Source organism: Podarcis vaucheri (genome assembly GCF_965113315.1).
Source record: "Podarcis vaucheri genome assembly, chromosome: 9".
Lineage (NCBI taxonomy): Eukaryota > Metazoa > Chordata > Lepidosauria > Squamata > Lacertidae > Podarcis > Podarcis vaucheri.
This window is the reverse complement of record NC_138767.1, coordinates 68,718,912-68,739,660: the sequence shown is the minus strand read 5'-3', so window position 1 is coordinate 68,739,660 and position 20,749 is coordinate 68,718,912.

The window sequence follows — 20,749 nt, the reverse complement described above, 5'->3', positions numbered from 1 at the left end:
TAACCGGCAGAAAATATTTTTTTGAAAAAATCCCTAAGCCCCGGGGTCACAATTTCAGCAAAAATCTGACTTTTGGCAATTCACTCAAAAATGGTTCCAAGAGTTTAAAAATGCACCCCTGAAACGTTTGGCACTTGAAACAGAAGGCTTTTTATCACAGGACAGGAAATCAGCCCTCAAAAACTTAACAGGCAGAAAATATTTTTTTGAAAAAATCCCTAAGCCCCGGGGTCACAATTTCAGCAAAAATCTGACTTTTGGCAATTCACTCAAAAATGGTGCTAGAAGCTTGCAAATGATACCCTGAAAGCTTTGGCGATGGAAACAGAAGGCTTTTTATCACAGGACAAGAAATCAGCCCTCAAAAACTTAACCGGCCGAAAATATTTTTTTGAAAAAATCCCTAAGCCCCGGGGTCACAATTTCAGCAAAAATTTGACTTTTGGCAATTTACTCAAAAATGGTGCCAGAAGCTTGCAAATGATCCCCTGAAAGCTTTGGCGATGGAAACAGAAGGCTTTTTATCACAGGACAAGAAATCAGCCCTCAAAAACGTAACCGGCAGAAAATATTTTTTTGAAAAAATCCCTAAGCCCCGGGGTCACAATTTCAGCAAAAATCTGACTTTTGGCAATTCACTCAAAAATGGTTCCAAGAGTTTAAAAATGCACCCCTGAAACGTTTGGCACTTGAAACAGAAGGCTTTTTATCACAGGACAAGAAATCAGCCCTCAAAAACGTAACCGGCAGAAAATATTTTTTTTGAAAAAATCCCTAAGCCCCGGGGTCACAATTTCAGCAAAAATCTGACTTTTGGCAATTCACTCAAAAATGGTTCCAAGAGTTTAAAAATGCACCCCTGAAACGTTTGGCACTTGAAACAGAAGGCTTTTTATCACAGGACAGGAAATCAGCCCTCAAAAACTTAACAGGCAGAAAATATTTTTTTGAAAAAATCCCTAAGCCCCGGGGTCACAATTTCAGCAAAAATCTGACTTTTGGCAATTCACTCAAAAATGGTGCTAGAAGCTTGCAAATGATACCCTGAAAGCTTTGGCGATGGAAACAGAAGGCTTTTTATCACAGGACAAGAAATCAGCCCTCAAAAACTTAACCTGCCGAAAATATTTTTTTGAAAAAATCCCTAAGCCCCGGGGTCACAATTTCAGCAAAAATCTGACTTTTGGCAATTCACTCAAAAATGGTGCCAGAAGCTTGCAAATGATCCCCTGAAAGCTTTGGCGATGGAAACAGAAGGCTTTTTATCACAGGACAAGAAATCAGCCCTCAAAAACTTAACCGGCAGAAAATATTTTTTTCAAAAAATCCCTAAGCCCCGGGGTCACAATTTCAGCAAAAATCTGACTTTTGGCAATTCACTCAAAAATGGTGCTAGAAGCTTGCAAATGATACCCTGAAAGCTTTGGCGATGGAAACAGAAGGCTTTTTATCACAGGACAAGAAATCAGCCCTCAAAAACTTAACCTGCCGAAAATATTTTTTGAAAAAATCCCTAAGCCCCGGGGTCACAATTTCAGCAAAAATTTGACTTTTGGCAATTTACTCAAAAATGGTGCCAGAAGCTTGCAAATGATCCCCTGAAAGCTTTGGCGATGGAAACAGAAGGCTGTTTATCACAGGACAAGAAATCAGCCCTCAAAAACTTAACCGGCAGAAAATATTTTTTTGAAAAAATCCCTAAGCCCCGGGGTCACAATTTCAGCAAAAATCTGACTTTTGGCAATTCACTCAAAAATGGTGCCAGAAGCTTGCAAATGATCCCCTGAAAGCTTTGGCGATGGAAACAGAAGGCTTTTTATCACAGGACAAGAAATCAGCCCTCAAAAACTTAACCGGCAGAAAATATTTTTTTCAAAAAATCCCTAAGCCCCGGGGTCACAATTTCAGCAAAAATCTGACTTTTGGCAATTCACTCAAAAATGGTGTCAGAAGCTTGCAAATGATCCCCTGAAAGCTTTGGCGATGGAAACAGAAGGCTTTTTATCACAGGACAAGAAATCAACCCTCAAAAACTCAACCGGCAGAAAATATTTTTTTGAAAAAATCCCTACCGGGGTCACAATTTCAGCAAAAATCTGACTTTTGGCAATTCACTCAAAAATGGTGCCAGAAGCTTGCAAATGATCCCCTGAAAGCTTTGGCGATGGAAACAGAAGGCTTTTTATCACAGGACAAGAAATCAGCCCTCAAAAACTTAACCGGCAGAAAATATTTTTTTCAAAAAATCCCTAAGCCCCGGGGTCACAATTTCAGCAAAAATCTGACTTTTGGCAATTCACTCAAAAATGGTGCCAGAAGCTTGCAAATGATCCCCTGAAAGCTTTGGCGATGGAAACAGAAGGCTTTTTATCACAGGACAAGAAATCAGCCCTCAAAAACGTAACCGGCAGAAAATATTTTTTTGAAAAAATCCCTAAGCCCCGGGGTCACAATTTCACCAAATTCTGACTTTTGGCAATTCACTCAAAAATGGTGCCAGAAGCTTGCAAATGATCCCCTGAAAGCTTTGGCGATGGAAACAGAAGGCTTTTTATCACAGGACAAGAAATCAGCCCTCAAAAACTTAACAGGCAGAAAATATTTTTTTGAAAAAATCCCTAAGCTCCGGGGTCACAATTTCAGCAAAAATCTGACTTTTGGCAATTCACTCAAAAATGGTGCCAGAAGCTTGCAAATGATGCCCTGAAAGCTTTGGCGATGGAAACAGAAGGCTTTTTATCACAGGACAAGAAATCAGCCCTCAAAAACTTAACCGGCAGAAAATATTTTTTTGAAAAAATCCCTAAGCCCCGGGGTCACAATTTCAGCAAAAATCTGACTTTTGGCAATTCACTCAAAAATGGTGCCAGAAGCTTGCAAATGATCGCCTGAAAGCTTTGGCGATGGAAACAATGGTGCCAGAAGCTTGCAAATGATCCCCTGAAACTTTGGCGATGGAAACAGAAGGCTTTTTATCACAGGACAAGAAATCAGCCCTCAAAAACTTAACCGGCGGAAAATATTTTTTTGAAAAAATCCCTAAGCCCCGGGGTCACAATTTCAGCAAAAATCTGACTTTTGGCAATTCACTCAAAAATGGTGCCAGAAGCTTGCAAATGATCCCCTGAAAGCTTTGGCGATGGAAACAGAAGGCTTTTTATCACAGGACAAGAAATCAGTCCTCAAAAACTTAACCGGCAGAAAATATTTTTTTGAAAAAATCCCTAAGCCCAGGGGTCACAATTTCAGCAAAAATCTGACTTTTGGCAGTTCACTCAAAAATGGTTCCAAGAGCTTAAAACGGCTCCCCTGAAAGGTTTGGCACTCGAAACAGAAGGCTTTTTATCACAGGACAAGAAATCAGCCCTCAAAAACTTAACCGGCAGAAAATATTTTTTTGAAAAAATCCCTAAGCCCCGGGGTCACAATTTCAGCCAGAATCTGACTTTTGGCAATTCACTCAAAAATGGTGCCAGAAGCTTGCAAATGATCCCCTGAAAGCTTTGGCGATGGAAAAAATGGTGCCGGAAGCTTGCAAATGATCCCCTGAAAGCTTTGGCGATGGAAACAGAAGGCTTTTTATCACAGGACAAGAAATCAGCCCTCAAAAGCTTAACCGGCGGAAAATATTTTTTTAAAAAAATCCCTAAGCCCTGGGGTCACAATTTCAGCAAAAATCTGACTTTTGGCAATTCACTCAAAAATGGTGCCAGAAGCTTGCAAATGATCCCATGAAAGCTTTGGCGATGGAAACAGAAGGCTTCTTATCACAGGACAAGAAATCAGCCCTCAAAAACTTAACCGGCAGAAAATATTTTTTTGAAAAAATCCTAAAGCCCCGGGGTCACAATTTCAGCCAAAATCTGACTTTTGGCAATTCACTCAAAAATGGTGCCAGAAGCTTGCAAATGATCCCCTGAAAGCTTTGGCGATGGAAACAGAAGGCTTTTTATCACAGGACAAGAAATCAGCCCTCAAAAACTTAACCGGCAGAAAATATTTTTTTGAAAAAATCCCTAAGCCCCGGTGTCACAATTTCAGCAAAAATCTGACTTTTGGCAATTCACTCAAAAATGGTGCCAGAAGCTTGCAAATGACCCCCTGAAAGCTTTGGCGATGGAAACAGAAGGCTTTTTATCACAGGACAAGAAATCAGCCCTCAAAAACTTAACAGGCAGAAAATATTTTTTTGAAAAAATCTCTAAGCCCCGGGGTCACAATTTCAGCCAAAATCTGACTTTTGGCAATTCACTCAAAAATGTTGCCAGAAGCTTGCAAATGATCCCCTGAAAGCTTTGGCGATGGAAACAGAAGGCTTTTTATCACAGGACAAGAAATCAGCCCTCAAAAACTTAACCGGCAGAAAATATTTTTTTGAAAAAATCCCTAAGCCCTGGGGTCACAATTTCAGCAAAAATCTGACTTTTGGCAATTCACTCAAAAATGGTGCCAGAAGCTTGCAAATGATCCCCTGAAAGCTTTGGCGATGGAAACAGAAGGCTTTTTATCACAGGACAAGAAATCAGCCCTCAAAAACGTAACCGGCAGAAAATATTTTTTTGAAAAAATCCCTAAGCCCCGGGGTCACAATTTCAGCAAAAATCTGACTTTTGGCAATTCACTCAAAAATGGTGCCAGAAGCTTGCAAATGACCGCCTGAAAGCTTTGGCGATGGAAGCAGAAGGCTTTTTATCACAGGACAAGAAATCAGCCCTCAAAAACTTAACCGGCAGAAAATATTTTTTTGAAAAAATCCCTAAGCCCCGGGGTCACAATTTCAGCAAAAATCTGACTTTTGGCAATTCACTCAAAAATGGTGCCAGAAGCTTGCAAATGATCCCCTGAAAGCTTTGGCGATGGAAACAGAAGGCTTTTTATCACAGGACAAGAAATCAGCCCTCAAAAACTTAACCGGCAGAAAATATTTTTTTGAAAAAATCCCTAAGCCCCGGGGTCACAATTTCAGCAAAAATCTGACTTTTGGCAGTTCACTCAAAAATGGTTCCCAGAGCTTAAAAAGGCTCCCCTGAAAAGTTTGGCACTCGAAACAGAAGGCTTTTTATCACAGGACAAGAAATCAGCCCTCAAAAACTTAACCGGCAGAAAATATTTTTTTGAAAAAATCCCTAAGCCCCAGCCGGGGTCACAATTTCAGCAAAAATCTGACTTTTGGCAATTCACTCAAAAATGATGCCAGAAGCTTGCAAATGATCCCCTGAAAGCTTTGGCGATGGAAACAGAAGGCTTTTTATCACAGGACAAGAAATCAGCCCTCAAAAACGTAACCGGCAGAAATTATTTTTTTGAAAATATCTCTAAGCCCCGGGGTCACAATTTCAGCAAAAATCTGACTTTTGGCAATTCACTCAAAAATGGTTCCAAGAGCTTAAAAATGCTCCCCTGAAAGCTTTGGCGATGGAAACAGAAGGCTTTTTATCACAGGACAAGAAATCAGCCCTCAAAAACTTAACCGGCAGAAAATATTTTTTTGAAAAAATCCCTAAGCCCCGGTGTCACAATTTCAGCAAAAATCTGACTTTTGGCAATTCACTCAAAAATGGTGCCAGAAGCTTGCAAATGACCCCCTGAAAGCTTTGGCGATGGAAACAGAAGGCTTTTTATCACAGGACAAGAAATCAGCCCTCAAAAACTTAACAGGCAGAAAATATTTTTTTGAAAAAATCTCTAAGCCCCGGGGTCACAATTTCAGCCAAAATCTGACTTTTGGCAATTCACTCAAAAATGTTGCCAGAAGCTTGCAAATGATCCCCTGAAAGCTTTGGCGATGGAAACAGAAGGCTTTTTATCACAGGACAAGAAATCAGCCCTCAAAAACTTAACCGGCAGAAAATATTTTTTTGAAAAAATCCCTAAGCCCCGGGGTCACAATTTCAGCAAAAATCTGACTTTTGGCAATTCACTCAAAAATGGTGCCAGAAGCTTGCAAATGATCCCCTGAAAGCTTTGGCGATGGAAACAGAAGGCTTTTTATCACAGGACAAGAAATCAGCCCTCAAAAACGTAACCGGCAGAAAATATTTTTTTGAAAAAATCCCTAAGCCCCGGGGTCACAATTTCAGCAAAAATCTGACTTTTGGCAATTCACTCAAAAATGGTGCCAGAAGCTTGCAAATGACCCCCTGAAAGCTTTGGCGATGGAAACAGAAGGCTTTTTATCACAGGAAAAGAAATCAGCCCTCAAAAACGTAACCGGCAGAAATTATTTTTTTGAAAAAATCTCTAAGCCCCGGGGTCACAATTTCAGCAAAAATCTGACTTTTGGCAATTCACTCAAAAATGGTTCCAAGAGCTTAAAAATGCTCCCCTGAAAGCTTTGGCGATGGAAACAGAAGGCTTTTTATCACAGGACAAGAAATCAGCCCTCAAAAACTTAACCGGCAGAAAATATTTTTTTGAAAAAATCCCTAAGCCCCGGTGTCACAATTTCAGTAAAAATCTGACTTTTGGCAATTCACTCAAAAATGGTGCCAGAAGCTTGCAAATGACCCCCTGAAAGCTTTGGCGATGGAAACAGAAGGCTTTTTATCACAGGACAAGAAATCAGCCCTCAAAAACTTAACAGGCAGAAAATATTTTTTTGAAAAAATCTCTAAGCCCCGGGGTCACAATTTCAGCCAAAATCTGACTTTTGGCAATTCACTCAAAAATGTTGCCAGAAGCTTGCAAATGATCCCCTGAAAGCTTTGGCGATGGAAACAGAAGGCTTTTTATCACAGGACAAGAAATCAGCCCTCAAAAACTTAACCGGCAGAAAATATTTTTTTGAAAAAATCCCTAAGCCCCGGGGTCACAATTTCAGCAAAAATCTGACTTTTGGCAATTCACTCAAAAATGGTGCCAGAAGCTTGCAAATGATCCCCTGAAAGCTTTGGCGATGGAAACAGAAGGCTTTTTATCACAGGACAAGAAATCAGCCCTCAAAAACTTAACCGGCAGAAAATATTTTTTTGAAAAAATCCCTAAGCCCCGGGGTCACAATTTCAGCAAAAATCTGACTTTTGGCAGTTCACTCAAAAATGGTTCCCAGAGCTTAAAAAGGCTCCCCTGAAAAGTTTGGCACTCGAAACAGAAGGCTTTTTATCACAGGACAAGAAATCAGCCCTCAAAAACTTAACCGGCAGAAAATATTTTTTTGAAAAAATCCCTAAGCCCCAGCCGGGGTCACAATTTCAGCAAAAATCTGACTTTTGGCAATTCACTCAAAAATGATGCCAGAAGCTTGCAAATGATCCCCTGAAAGCTTTGGCGATGGAAACAGAAGGCTTTTTATCACAGGACAAGAAATCAGCCCTCAAAAACGTAACCGGCAGAAATTATTTTTTTGAAAATATCTCTAAGCCCCGGGGTCACAATTTCAGCAAAAATCTGACTTTTGGCAATTCACTCAAAAATGGTTCCAAGAGCTTAAAAATGCTCCCCTGAAAGCTTTGGCGATGGAAACAGAAGGCTTTTTATCACAGGACAAGAAATCAGCCCTCAAAAACTTAACCGGCAGAAAATATTTTTTTGAAAAAATCCCTAAGCCCCGGTGTCACAATTTCAGCAAAAATCTGACTTTTGGCAATTCACTCAAAAATGGTGCCAGAAGCTTGCAAATGACCCCCTGAAAGCTTTGGCGATGGAAACAGAAGGCTTTTTATCACAGGACAAGAAATCAGCCCTCAAAAACTTAACAGGCAGAAAATATTTTTTTGAAAAAATCTCTAAGCCCCGGGGTCACAATTTCAGCCAAAATCTGACTTTTGGCAATTCACTCAAAAATGTTGCCAGAAGCTTGCAAATGATCCCCTGAAAGCTTTGGCGATGGAAACAGAAGGCTTTTTATCACAGGACAAGAAATCAGCCCTCAAAAACTTAACCGGCAGAAAATATTTTTTTGAAAAAATCCCTAAGCCCCGGGGTCACAATTTCAGCAAAAATCTGACTTTTGGCAATTCACTCAAAAATGGTGCCAGAAGCTTGCAAATGATCCCCTGAAAGCTTTGGCGATGGAAACAGAAGGCTTTTTATCACAGGACAAGAAATCAGCCCTCAAAAACGTAACCGGCAGAAAATATTTTTTTGAAAAAATCCCTAAGCCCCGGGGTCACAATTTCAGCAAAAATCTGACTTTTGGCAATTCACTCAAAAATGGTGCCAGAAGCTTGCAAATGACCCCCTGAAAGCTTTGGCGATGGAAACAGAAGGCTTTTTATCACAGGAAAAGAAATCAGCCCTCAAAAACGTAACCGGCAGAAATTATTTTTTTGAAAAAATCTCTAAGCCCCGGGGTCACAATTTCAGCAAAAATCTGACTTTTGGCAATTCACTCAAAAATGGTTCCAAGAGCTTAAAAATGCTCCCCTGAAAGCTTTGGCGATGGAAACAGAAGGCTTTTTATCACAGGACAAGAAATCAGCCCTCAAAAACTTAACCGGCAGAAAATATTTTTTTGAAAAAATCCCTAAGCCCCGGTGTCACAATTTCAGTAAAAATCTGACTTTTGGCAATTCACTCAAAAATGGTGCCAGAAGCTTGCAAATGACCCCCTGAAAGCTTTGGCGATGGAAACAGAAGGCTTTTTATCACAGGACAAGAAATCAGCCCTCAAAAACTTAACAGGCAGAAAATATTTTTTTGAAAAAATCTCTAAGCCCCGGGGTCACAATTTCAGCCAAAATCTGACTTTTGGCAATTCACTCAAAAATGTTGCCAGAAGCTTGCAAATGATCCCCTGAAAGCTTTGGCGATGGAAACAGAAGGCTTTTTATCACAGGACAAGAAATCAGCCCTCAAAAACTTAACCGGCAGAAAATATTTTTTTGAAAAAATCCCTAAGCCCCGGGGTCACAATTTCAGCAAAAATCTGACTTTTGGCAATTCACTCAAAAATGGTGCCAGAAGCTTGCAAATGATCCCCTGAAAGCTTTGGCGATGGAAACAGAAGGCTTTTTATCACAGGACAAGAAATCAGCCCTCAAAAACGTAACCGGCAGAAAATATTTTTTTGAAAAAATCCCTAAGCCCCGGGGTCACAATTTCAGCAAAAATCTGACTTTTGGCAATTCACTCAAAAATGGTGCCAGAAGCTTGCAAATGACCGCCTGAAAGCTTTGGCGATGGAAGCAGAAGGCTTTTTATCACAGGACAAGAAATCAGCCCTCAAAAACTTAACCGGCAGAAAATATTTTTTTGAAAAAATCCCTAAGCCCCGGGGTCACAATTTCAGCAAAAATCTGACTTTTGGCAATTCACTCAAAAATGGTGCCAGAAGCTTGCAAATGATCCCCTGAAAGCTTTGGCGATGGAAACAGAAGGCTTTTTATCACAGGACAAGAAATCAGCCCTCAAAAACTTAACCGGCAGAAAATATTTTTTTGAAAAAATCCCTAAGCCCCGGGGTCACAATTTCAGCAAAAATCTGACTTTTGGCAGTTCACTCAAAAATGGTTCCCAGAGCTTAAAAAGGCTCCCCTGAAAAGTTTGGCACTCGAAACAGAAGGCTTTTTATCACAGGACAAGAAATCAGCCCTCAAAAACTTAACCGGCAGAAAATATTTTTTTGAAAAAATCCCTAAGCCCCGGGGTCACAATTTCAGCAAAAATCTGACTTTTGGCAATTCACTCAAAAATGGTGCCAGAAGCTTGCAAATGATCCCCTGAAAGCTTTGGCGATGGAAACAAGGGTGCCAGAAGCTTGCAAATGTTCCCCTGAAAGCTTTGGCGATGGAAACAGAAGGCTTTTTATCACAGGACAAGAAATCAGCCCTCAAAAACTTAACCGGCAGAAAATATTTTTTTGAAAAAATCCCTAAGCCCCGGGGTCAAAATTTCAGCAAAAATCTGACTTTTGGCAATTCACTCAAAAATGGTGCCAGAAGCTTGCAAATGATCCCCTGAAAGCTTTGGTGATGGAAACAGAAGGCTTTTTATCACAGTACAAGAAATCAGCCCTCAAAAACGTAACTGGCAGAAAATATTTTTTTGAAAAAATCCCTAAGCCCCGGGGTCACAATTTCAGCAAAAATCTGACTTTTGGCAATTCACTCAAAAATGGTGCCAGAAGCTTGCAAATGACCCCCTGAAAGCTTTGGCGATGGAAACAGAAGGCTTTTTATCACAGGACAAGAAATCAGCCCTCAAAAACGTAACCGGCAGAAATTATTTTTTTGAAAAAATCTCTAAGCCCCGGGGTCACAATTTCAGCAAAAATCTGACTTTTGGCAATTCACTCAAAAATGGTTCCAAGAGCTTAAAAATGCTCCCCTGAAAGGTTTGGCACTCGAAACAGAAGGCTTTTTATCACAGGACATGAAATCAGCCCTCAAAAACTTAACCGGCAGAAAATATTTTTTTGAAAAAATCCCTAAGCCCCGGGGTCACAATTTCAGCAAAAATCTGACTTTTGGCAATTCACTCAAAAATGGTGCCAGAAGCTTGCAAATGACCCCTGAAAGCTTTGGCGATGGAAACAGAAGGCTTTTAATCACAGGACAAAAAAATAAGCCCTCAAAAACTTAACCGGCAGAAAATATTTTTTTGAAAAAATCCCTAAGCCCCGGGGTCACAATTTCAGCCAAAATCTGACTTTTGGCAATTCACTCAAAAATGGTGCCAGAAGCTTGCAAATGACCCCCTGAAAGCTTTGGCGATGGAAACAGAAGGCTTTTAATCACAGACAAGAAATCAGCCCTCAAAAACTTAACCGGCAGAAAATATTTTTTTGAAAAAATCCCTAAGCCCCGGGGTCACAATTTCATCAAAAATCTGACTTTTGGCAATTCACTCAAAAATGGTGCCAGAAGCTTGCAAATGATCCCCTGAAAGCTTTGGCGATGGAAACAGAAGGCTTTTTATCACAGGACAAGAAATCAGCCCTCAAAAACGTAACCGGCAGAAAATATTTTTTTGAAAAAATCCCTAAGCGGGGGGTCACAATTTCAGCAAAAATCTGACTTTTGGCAATTCACTCAAAAATGGTGCCAGAAGCTTGCAAATGACCCCCTGAAAGCTTTGGCGATGGAAACAGAAGGCTTTTTATCACAGGACAAGAAATCAGCCCTCAAAAACTTAACCGGCAGAAAATATTTTTTTGAAAAAATCCCTAAGCCCCGGCCGGGGTCACAATTTCAGCAAAAATCTGACTTTTGGCAATTCACTCAAAAATGGTGCCAAAAGCTTGAAAATGCTCTCCTGAAAGGTTTGGCACTCGAAACAGAAGGTTTTTTATCACAGGACAAGAAATCAGCCCTCAAAAACTTAACGGGCAGAAAATATTTTTTTGAAAAAATCCCTAAGCCCCGGGGTCAAAATTTCAGCCAAAATCTGACTTTTGGCAATTCACTCAAAAATGGTGCCAGAAGCTTGCAAATGATGCCCTGAAAGCTTTGGTGATGGAAACAGAAGGCTTTTTATCACAGGACAAGAAATCAGCCCTCAAAAACTTAACCGGCTAAAAATATTTTTTTGAAAAAATCCCTAAGCCCCGGGGTCACAATTTCAGCAAAAATCTGACTTTTGGCAATTCACTCAAAAATAGTGCCAGAAGCTTGCAAATGATCCCCTGAAAGCTTTGGCGATGGAAACAGAAGGCTTTTTATCACAGGACAAGAAATCAGCCCTCAAAAACTTAACCGGCAGAAAATATTTTTTTGAAAAAATCCCTAAGCCCCGGTCGGGGTCACAATTTCAGCAAAAATCTGACTTTTGGCAATTCACTCAAAAATGGTGCCAGAAGCTTGCAAATGATCCCCTGAAAGCTTTGGCGATGGAAACAGAAGGCTTTTTATCACAGGACAAGAAATCAGCCCTCAAAAACTTAACCGGCAGAAAATATTTTTTTGAAAAAATCCCTAAGCCCCGGCCGGGGTCACAATTTCAGCAAAAACCTGACTTTTGGCAATTCACTCAAAAATGGTGCCAGAAGCTTGCAAATGATCCCCTGAAAGCTTTGGCGATGAAAACAGAAGGCTTTTTATCACAGGACAAGAAATCAGCCCTCAAAAACTTAACCGGCAGAAAATATTTTTTTGAAAAAATCCCTAAGCCCCGGGGTCACAATTTCATCAAAAATCTGACTTTTGGCAATTCACTCAAAAATGGTGCCAGAAGCTTGCAAATGATCCCCTGAAAGCTTTGGCGATGGAAACAGAAGGCTTTTTATCACAGGACAAGAAATCAGCCCTCAAAAACGTAACCGGCAGAAAATATTTTTTTGAAAAAATCCCTAAGCGGGGGGTCACAATTTCAGCAAAAATCTGACTTTTGGCAATTCACTCAAAAATGGTGCCAGAAGCTTGCAAATGACCCCCTGAAAGCTTTGGCGATGGAAACAGAAGGCTTTTTATCACAGGACAAGAAATCAGCCCTCAAAAACTTAACAGGCAGAAAATATTTTTTTGAAAAAATCCCTAAGCCCCGGGGTCACAATTTCAGCAAAAATCTGACTTTTGGCAATTCACTCAAAAATGGTGCCAGAAGCTTGCAAATGATCCCCTGAAAGCTTTGGCGATGGAAACAGAAGGCTTTTTATCACAGGGCAAGAAATCAGCCCTAAAAAACGTAACCGGCAGAAAATATTTTTTTGAAAAAATCCCTAAGCCCCGGGGTCACAATTTCAGCAAAAATCTGACTTTTGGCAATTCACTCAAAAATGGTGCCAGAAGCTTGCAAATGACCCCCTGAAAGCTTTGGCGATGGAAACAGAAGGCTTTTTATCACAGGACAAGAAATCAGCCCTCAAAAACGTAACCGGCAGAAAATATTTTTTTGAAAAAGTCTCTAAGCCCCGGGGTCACAATTTCAGCAAAAATCTGACTTTTGGCAATTCACTCAAAAATGGTTCCAAGAGCTTAAAAATGCTCCCCTGAAAGGTTTGGCACTCGAAACAGAAGGCTTTTTATCACAGGACATGAAATCAGCCCTCAAAAACTTAACCGGCAGAAAATATTTTTTTGAAAAAATCCCTAAGCCCCGGTGTCACAATTTCAGCAAAAATCTGACTTTTGGCAATTCACTCAAAAATGGTGCCAGAAGCTTGCAAATGACCCCCTGAAAGCTTTGGCGATGGAAACAGAAGACTTTTTATCACAGGACAAGAAATCAGCCCTCAAAAACTTAACCGGCAGAAAATATTTTTTTGAAAAAAATCTCTAAGCCCCGGGGTCACAATTTCAGCAAAAATCTAACTTTTGGCAGTTCACTCAAAAATGGTTCCAAGAGCTTAAAAATGCTCCCCTGAAAGGTTTGGCACTCGAAACAGAAGGCTTTTTATCACAGGACAAGAAATCAGCCCTCAAAAACTTAACCAGCAGAAAATATTTTTTTGAAAAAATCCCTAAGCCCCGGGGTCACAATTTCAGCAAAAATCTGACTTTTGGCAATTCACTCAAAAATGGTGCCAGAAGCTTGCAAATGACCCCCTGAAAGCTTTGGCGATGGAAACAGAAGGCTTTTAATCACAGGACAAGAAATCAGCCCTCAAAAACTTAACCGGCAGAAAATATTTTTTTGAAAAAATCCCTAAGCCCCGGGGTCACAATTTCAGCAAAAATCTGACTTTTGGCAATTCACTCAAAAATGGTGCCAGAAGCTTGCAAATGATCCCCTGAAAGCTTTGGCGATGGAAACAGAAGGCTTTTTATCACAGGACAAGAAATCAGCCCTCAAAAACTTAACCGGCAGAAAATATTTTTTTGAAAAAATCCCTAATCCCTGGCCGGGGTCACAATTTCAGCAAAAATCTGACTTTTGGCAATTCACTCAAAAATGGTGCCAGAAGCTTGCAAATGATCCCCTGAAAGCTTTGGCGATGGAAACAGAAGGCTTTTTATCACAGGACAATAAATCAGCCCTCAAAAACGTAACCGGCAGAAAATATTTTTTTGAAAAAATCCCTAAGCGGGGGGTCACAATTTCAGCAAAAATCTGACTTTTGGCAATTCACTCAAAAATGGTGCCAGAAGCTTGCAAATGATCCCCTGAACGCTTTGGCGATGGAAACAGAAGACTTTTTATCACAGGACAAGAAATCAGCCCTCAAAAACTTAGCCGGCGGAAAATATTTTTTTGAAAAAATCCCTAAGCCCCGGGGTCACAATTTCAGCCAAAATCTGACTTTTGGCAATTCACTCATAAATGGTGCCAGAAGCTTGCAAATGATCCCTTGAAAGCTTTGGCGATGGAAACAGAAGGCTTTTTATCACAGGACAAGAAATCAGCCCTCAAAAACTTAACCGGCAGAAAATATTTTTTTGAAAAAATCACTAAGCCACGGGGTCACAATTTCAGCCAAAATCTGACTTTTGGCAATTCACTCAAAAATGGTGCCAGAAGCTTGCAAATGATGCCCTGAAAGCTTTGGCGATGGAAACAGAAGGCTTTTTATCACAGGACAAGAAATCAGCCCTCAAAAACTTAACCGGCAGAAAATATTTTTTTGAAAAAATCCCTAAGCCCCGTGGTCACAATTTCAGCAAAAATCTGACTTTTGGCAATTCACTCAAAAATGGTGCCAGAAGCTTGCAAATGATCCCCAGAAAGCTTTGGCGATGGAAACAGAAGGCTTTTTATCACAGGACAAGAAATCAGCCCTCAAAAATGTAACCGGCAGAAAATATTTTTTTGATAAAATCCCTAACCCGGGGTCACAATTTCAGCAAAAATCTGACTTTTGGCAATTCACTCAAAAATGGTGCCAGAAGCTTGAAAATTATCCCCTGAAAGCTTTGGCGATGGAAACAGAAGGCTTTTTATCATAGGACAAGAAATCAGCCCTCAATAACTTAACCGGCCGAAAATATTTTTTTGAAAAAATCCCTAAGCCCCGGGGTCACAATTTCAGCAAAAATCTGACTTTTGGCAATTCACTCAAAAATGGTGCCAATCGGTTGTAAATGCTCACCTGAAAGCTTTGGCGATGGAAACAGAAGGCTTTTTATCACAGGACAAGAAATCAGCCCTCAAAAACTTAACCGGCAGAAAATCTTTTTTTTTTGAAAAAATCCCTAAGCCCCGGGTTCACAATTTCAGCAAAAATCTGACTTTTGGCAATTCACTCAAAAATGGTGCCAACCGGTTGTAAATGCTCACCTGAAAGCTTTGGCGATGGAAACAGAAGGCTTTTTATCACAGGACAAGAAATCAGCCCTCAAAAACTTAACCGGCAGAAAATATTTTTTTGATAAAATCCCTAACCCGGGGTCACAATTTCAGCAAAAATCTGACTTTTGGCAATTCACTCAAAAATGTTGCCAGAAGCTTGAAAATTATCCCCTGAAAGCTTTGGCGATGGAAACAGAAGGCTTTTTATCATAGGACAAGAAATCAGCCCTCAATAACTTAACCGGCCGAAAATATTTTTTTGAAAAAATCCCTAAGCCCCGGGGTCACAATTTCAGCAAAAATCTGACTTTTGGCAATTCACTCAAAAATGGTGCCAATCGGTTGTAAATGCTCACCTGAAAGCTTTGGCGATGGAAACAGAAGGCTTTTTATCACAGGACAAGAAATCAGCCCTCAAAAACTTAACCGGCAGAAAATCTTTTTTTTTTGAAAAAATCCCTAAGCCCCGGGTTCACAATTTCAGCAAAAATCTGACTTTTGGCAATTCACTCAAAAATGGTGCCAACCGGTTGTAAATGCTCACCTGAAAGCTTTGGCGATGGAAACAGAAGGCTTTTTATCACAGGACAAGAAATCAGCCCTCAAAAACTTAACCGGCAGAAAATATTTTTTTGAAAAAATCCCTAAGCCCCGGGGTCACAATTTCAGCAAAAATCTGAATTTTGGCAATTCACTCAAAAATGGTGCGAGAAGCTTTCAAATGATCCCCTGAAAGCTTTGGCGATGGAAACAGAAGGCTTTTTATCACAGGACAAGAAATCAGCCCTCAAAAACGTAACCGGCAGAAAATATTTTTTTGAAAAAATCCCTAAGCCCCGGGGTCACAATTTCAGCAAAAATCTGACTTTTGGCAATTCACTCAATAATGGTGCCAGAAGCTTAAAAATGATCCCTTGAAAGGTTTGGCGATGGAAACAGAAGGCTTTTTATCACAGGACAAGAATTCAGCCCTCAATAACTTAACCGGCAGAAAATATTTTTTTGAAAAAATCCCTAAGCCCCGGGGTCACAATTTCAGCAAAAATCTGACTTTTGGCAATTCACTCAAAAATGGTGCCAGAAGCTTGCAAATGATCCCCTGAAAGCTTTGGCGATGGAAACAGAAGGCTTTTTATCACAGGGCAAGAAATCAGCCCTCAAAAACTTAACCGGCAGAAAATATTTTTTTGAAAAAATCCCTAAGCCCCGGGGTCACAATTTCAGCAAAAATCTGACTTTTGGCAATTCACTCAAAAATGGTGCCAGAAGCTTGCAAATGATCCCCTGAAAGCTTTGGCAATGGAAACAGAAGGCTTTTTATCACAGGACAAGAAATCAGCCCTCAAAAACGTAACCGGCAGAAAATATTTTTTTGAAAAAATCCCTAAGCCCCGGGGTCACAATTTCAACAAAAATCTGACTTTTGGCAATTCACTCAAAAATGGTGCCAGAAGCTTGCAAATGACCCCCTGAAAGCTTTGGCGATGGAAACAGAAGGCTTTTTATCACAGGACAAGAAATCAGCCCTCAAAAACGTAACCGGCAGAAAATATTTTTTTGAAAAAGTCTCTAAGCCCCGGGGTCACAATTTCAGCAAAAATCTGACTTTTGGCAATTCACTCAAAAATGGTTCCAAGAGCTTAAAAATGCTCCCCTGAAAGGTTTGGCACTCGAAACAGAAGGCTTTTTATCACAGGACATGAAATCAGCCCTCAAAAACTTAACCGGCAGAAAATATTTTTTTGAAAAAATCCCTAAGCCCCGGTGTCACAATTTCAGCAAAAATCTGACTTTTGGCAATTCACTCAAAAATGGTGCCAGAAGCTTGCAAATGACCCCCTGAAAGCTTTGGCGATGGAAACAGAAGACTTTTTATCACAGGACAAGAAATCAGCCCTCAAAAACTTAACCGGCAGAAAATATTTTTTTGAAAAAAATCTCTAAGCCCCGGGGTCACAATTTCAGCAAAAATCTGACTTTTGGCAGTTCACTCAAAAATGGTTCCAAGAGCTTAAAAATGCTCCCCTGAAAGGTTTGGCACTCGAAACAGAAGGCTTTTTATCACAGGACAAGAAATCAGCCCTCAAAAACTTAACCGGCAGAAAATATTTTTTTGAAAAAATCCCTAAGCCCCGGGGTCACAATTTCAGCAAAAATCTGACTTTTGGCAATTCACTCAAAAATGGTGCCAGAAGCTTGCAAATGACCCCCTGAAAGCTTTGGCGATGGAAACAGAAGGCTTTTAATCACAGGACAAGAAATCAGCCCTCAAAAACTTAACCGGCAGAAAATATTTTTTTGAAAAAATTCCTAAGCCCCGGGGTCACAATTTCAGCAAAAATCTGACTTTTGGCAATTCACTCAAAAATGGTGCCAGAAGCTTGCAAATGATCCCCTGAAAGCTTTGGCGATGGAAACAGAAGGCTTTTTATCACAGGACAAGAAATCAGCCCTCAAAAACTTAACCGGCAGAAAATATTTTTTTGAAAAAATCCCTAATCCCCGGCCGGGGTCACAATTTCAGCAAAAATCTCACTTTTGGCAATTCACTCAAAAATGGTGCCAGAAGCTTGCAAATGATCCCCTGAAAGCTTTGGCGATGGAAACAGAAGGCTTTTTATCACAGGACAATAAATCAGCCCTCAAAAACGTAACCGGCAGAAAATATTTTTTTGAAAAAATCCCTAAGCGGGGGGTCACAATTTCAACAAAAATCTGACTTTTGGCAATTCACTCAAAAATTCTGCCAGAAGCTTGCAAATGACCCCCTGAACGCTTTGGCGATGGAAACAGAAGACTTTTTATCACAGGACAAGAAATCAGCCCTCAAAAACTTAACCGGCGGAAAATATTTTTTTGAAAAAATCCCTAAGCCCCGGGGTCACAATTTCAGCCAAAATCTGACTTTTGGCAATTCACACATAAATGGTGCCAAAAGCTTGAAAATGCTCTCCTGAAAGGTTTGGCAATAAAAACAGAAGGCTTTTTATCACAGGACAAGAAATCAGCCCTCAAAAACTTAACCGGCAGAAAATATTTTTTTGAAAAAATCCCTAAGCCCCGGGGTCACAATTTCAGCAAAAATCTGACTTTTGGCAATTCACTCAAAAATGGTGCCAGAAGCTTGCAAATGATCCCTTGAAAGCTTTGGCGATGGAAACAGAAGGCTTTTTATCACAGGACAAGAAATCAGCCCTCAAAAACTTAACCGGCAGAAAATATTTTTTTGAAAAAATCCCTAATCCCCGGCCGGGGTCACAATTTCAGCAAAAATCTGACTTTTGGCAATTCACTCAAAAATGGTGCCAGAAGCTTGCAAATGATCCCTTGAAAGCTTTGGCGATGGAAACAGAAGGCTTTTAATCACAGGACAAGAAATCAGCCCTCAAAAACTTATCCGGCAGAAAATATTTTTTTGAAAAAATCCCTAAGCCCCGGGGTCACAATTTCAGCAAAAATCTGACTTTTGGCAATTCACTCAAAAATGGTGCCAGAAGCTTGCAAATGATCCCCTGAAAGCTTTGGCGATGGAAACAGAAGGCTTTTTATCACAGGACAAGAAATCAGCCCTCAAAAACTTAACCGGCAGAAAATATTTTTTTGAAAAAATCCCTAATCCCCGGCCGGGGTCACAATTTCAGCAAAAATCTGACTTTTGGCAATTCACTCAAAAATGGTGCCAGAAGCTTGCAAATGACCCCCTGAACGCTTTGGCGATGGAAACAGAAGGCTTTTTATCACAGGACAAGAAATCAGCCCTCAAAAACGTAACCGGCAGAAAATATTTTTTTGAAAAAATCCCTAAGCCCCGGGGTCACAATTTCAGCCAAAATCTGACTTTTGGCAATTCACTCATAAATGGTGCCAAAAGCTTGAAAATGCTCTCCTGAAAGGTTTGGCAATAAAAACAGAAGGCTTTTTATCACAGGACAAGAAATCAGCCCTCAAAAACTTAACCGGCAGAAAATATTTTTTTGAAAAAATCCCTAAGCCCCGGGGTCACAATTTCATCAAAAATCTGACTTTTGGCAATTCACTCAAAAATGGTGCCAGAAGCTTGCAAATGATCCCTTGAAAGCTTTGGCGATGGAAACAGAAGGCTTTTTATCACAGGACAAGAAATCAGCCCTCAAAAACTTAACCGGCAGAAAATATTTTTTTGAAAAAATATCTAAGCCCCGGGGTCACAATTTCAGCAAAAATCTGACTTTTGGCAGTTCACTCAAAAATGGTTCCAAGAGCTTAAAAATGATCTCCTGAAAGGTTTGGCACTCGAAACAGAAGGCTTTTTATCACAGGACAAGAAATCAGCCCTCAAAAACTTAACCGGCAGAAAATATTTTTTTGAAAAAATCCCTAACCCGGGGTCACAATTTCAGCAAAAATCTGACTTTTGGCAATTCACTCAAAAATGGTGCCAGAAGCTTGCAAATGATCCCCTGAAAGCTTTGGCGATGGAAACAGAAGGCTTTTTATCACAGGACAAGAAATCAGCCCTCAAAAACTCAACTGGCAGAAAATATTTTTTTGAAAAAATCACTAAGCCACGGGGTCACAATTTCAGCCAAAATCTGACTTTTGGCAATTCACTCAAAAATGGTGCCAGAAGCTTGCAAATGATCCCCTGAAAGCTTTGGTGATGGAAACAGAAGGCTTTTTATCACAGGACAAGAAATCAGCCCTCAAAAACTTAACCGGCAGAAAATATTTTTTTGAAAAAATCCCTAAGCCCCGTGGTCACAATTTCAGCAAAAATCTGACTTTTGGCAATTCACTCAAAAATGGTGCCAGAAGCTTGCAAATGATCCCCCGAAAGCTTTGGCGATGGAAACAGAAGGCTTTTTATCACAGGACAAGAAATCAGCCCTCAAAAATGTAACCGGCAGAAAATATTTTTTTGAAAAAATCCCTAACCCGGGGTCACAATTTCAGCAAAAATCTGACTTTTGGCAATTCACTCAAAAATGGTGCCAGAAGCTTGAAAATTATCCCCTGAAAGCTTTGGCGATGGAAACAGAAGGCTTTTTATCATAGGACAAGAAATCAGCCCTCAATAACTTAACCGGCCGAAAATATTTTTTTGAAAAAATCCCTAAGCCCCGGGGTCACAATTTCAGCAAAAATCTGACTTTTGGCAATTCACTCAAAAATGGTGCCAATCGGTTGTAAATGCTCACCTGAAAGCTTTGGCGATGGAAACAGAAGGCTTTTTATCACAGGACAAGAAATCAGCCCTCAAAAACTTAACCGGCAGAAAATATTTTTTTGAAAAAATCCCTAAGCCCCGGGGTCACAATTTCAGCAAAAATCTGACTTTTGGCAATTCACTCAAAAATGGTGCCAACCGGTTGTAAATGCTCACCTGAAAGCTTTGGCGATGGAAACAGAAGGCTTTTTATCACAGGACAAGAAATCAGCCCTCAAAAACTTAACCGGCAGAAAATATTTTTTTGAAAAAATCCCTAAGCCCCGGGGTCACAATTTCAGCAAAAATCTGAATTTTGGCAATTCACTCAAAAATGGTGCGAGAAGCTTTCAAATGATCCCCTGAAAGCTTTGGCGATGGAAACAGAAGGCTTTTTATCACAGGACAAGAAATCAGCCCTCAAAAACGTAACCGGCAGAAAATATTTTTTTGAAAAAATCC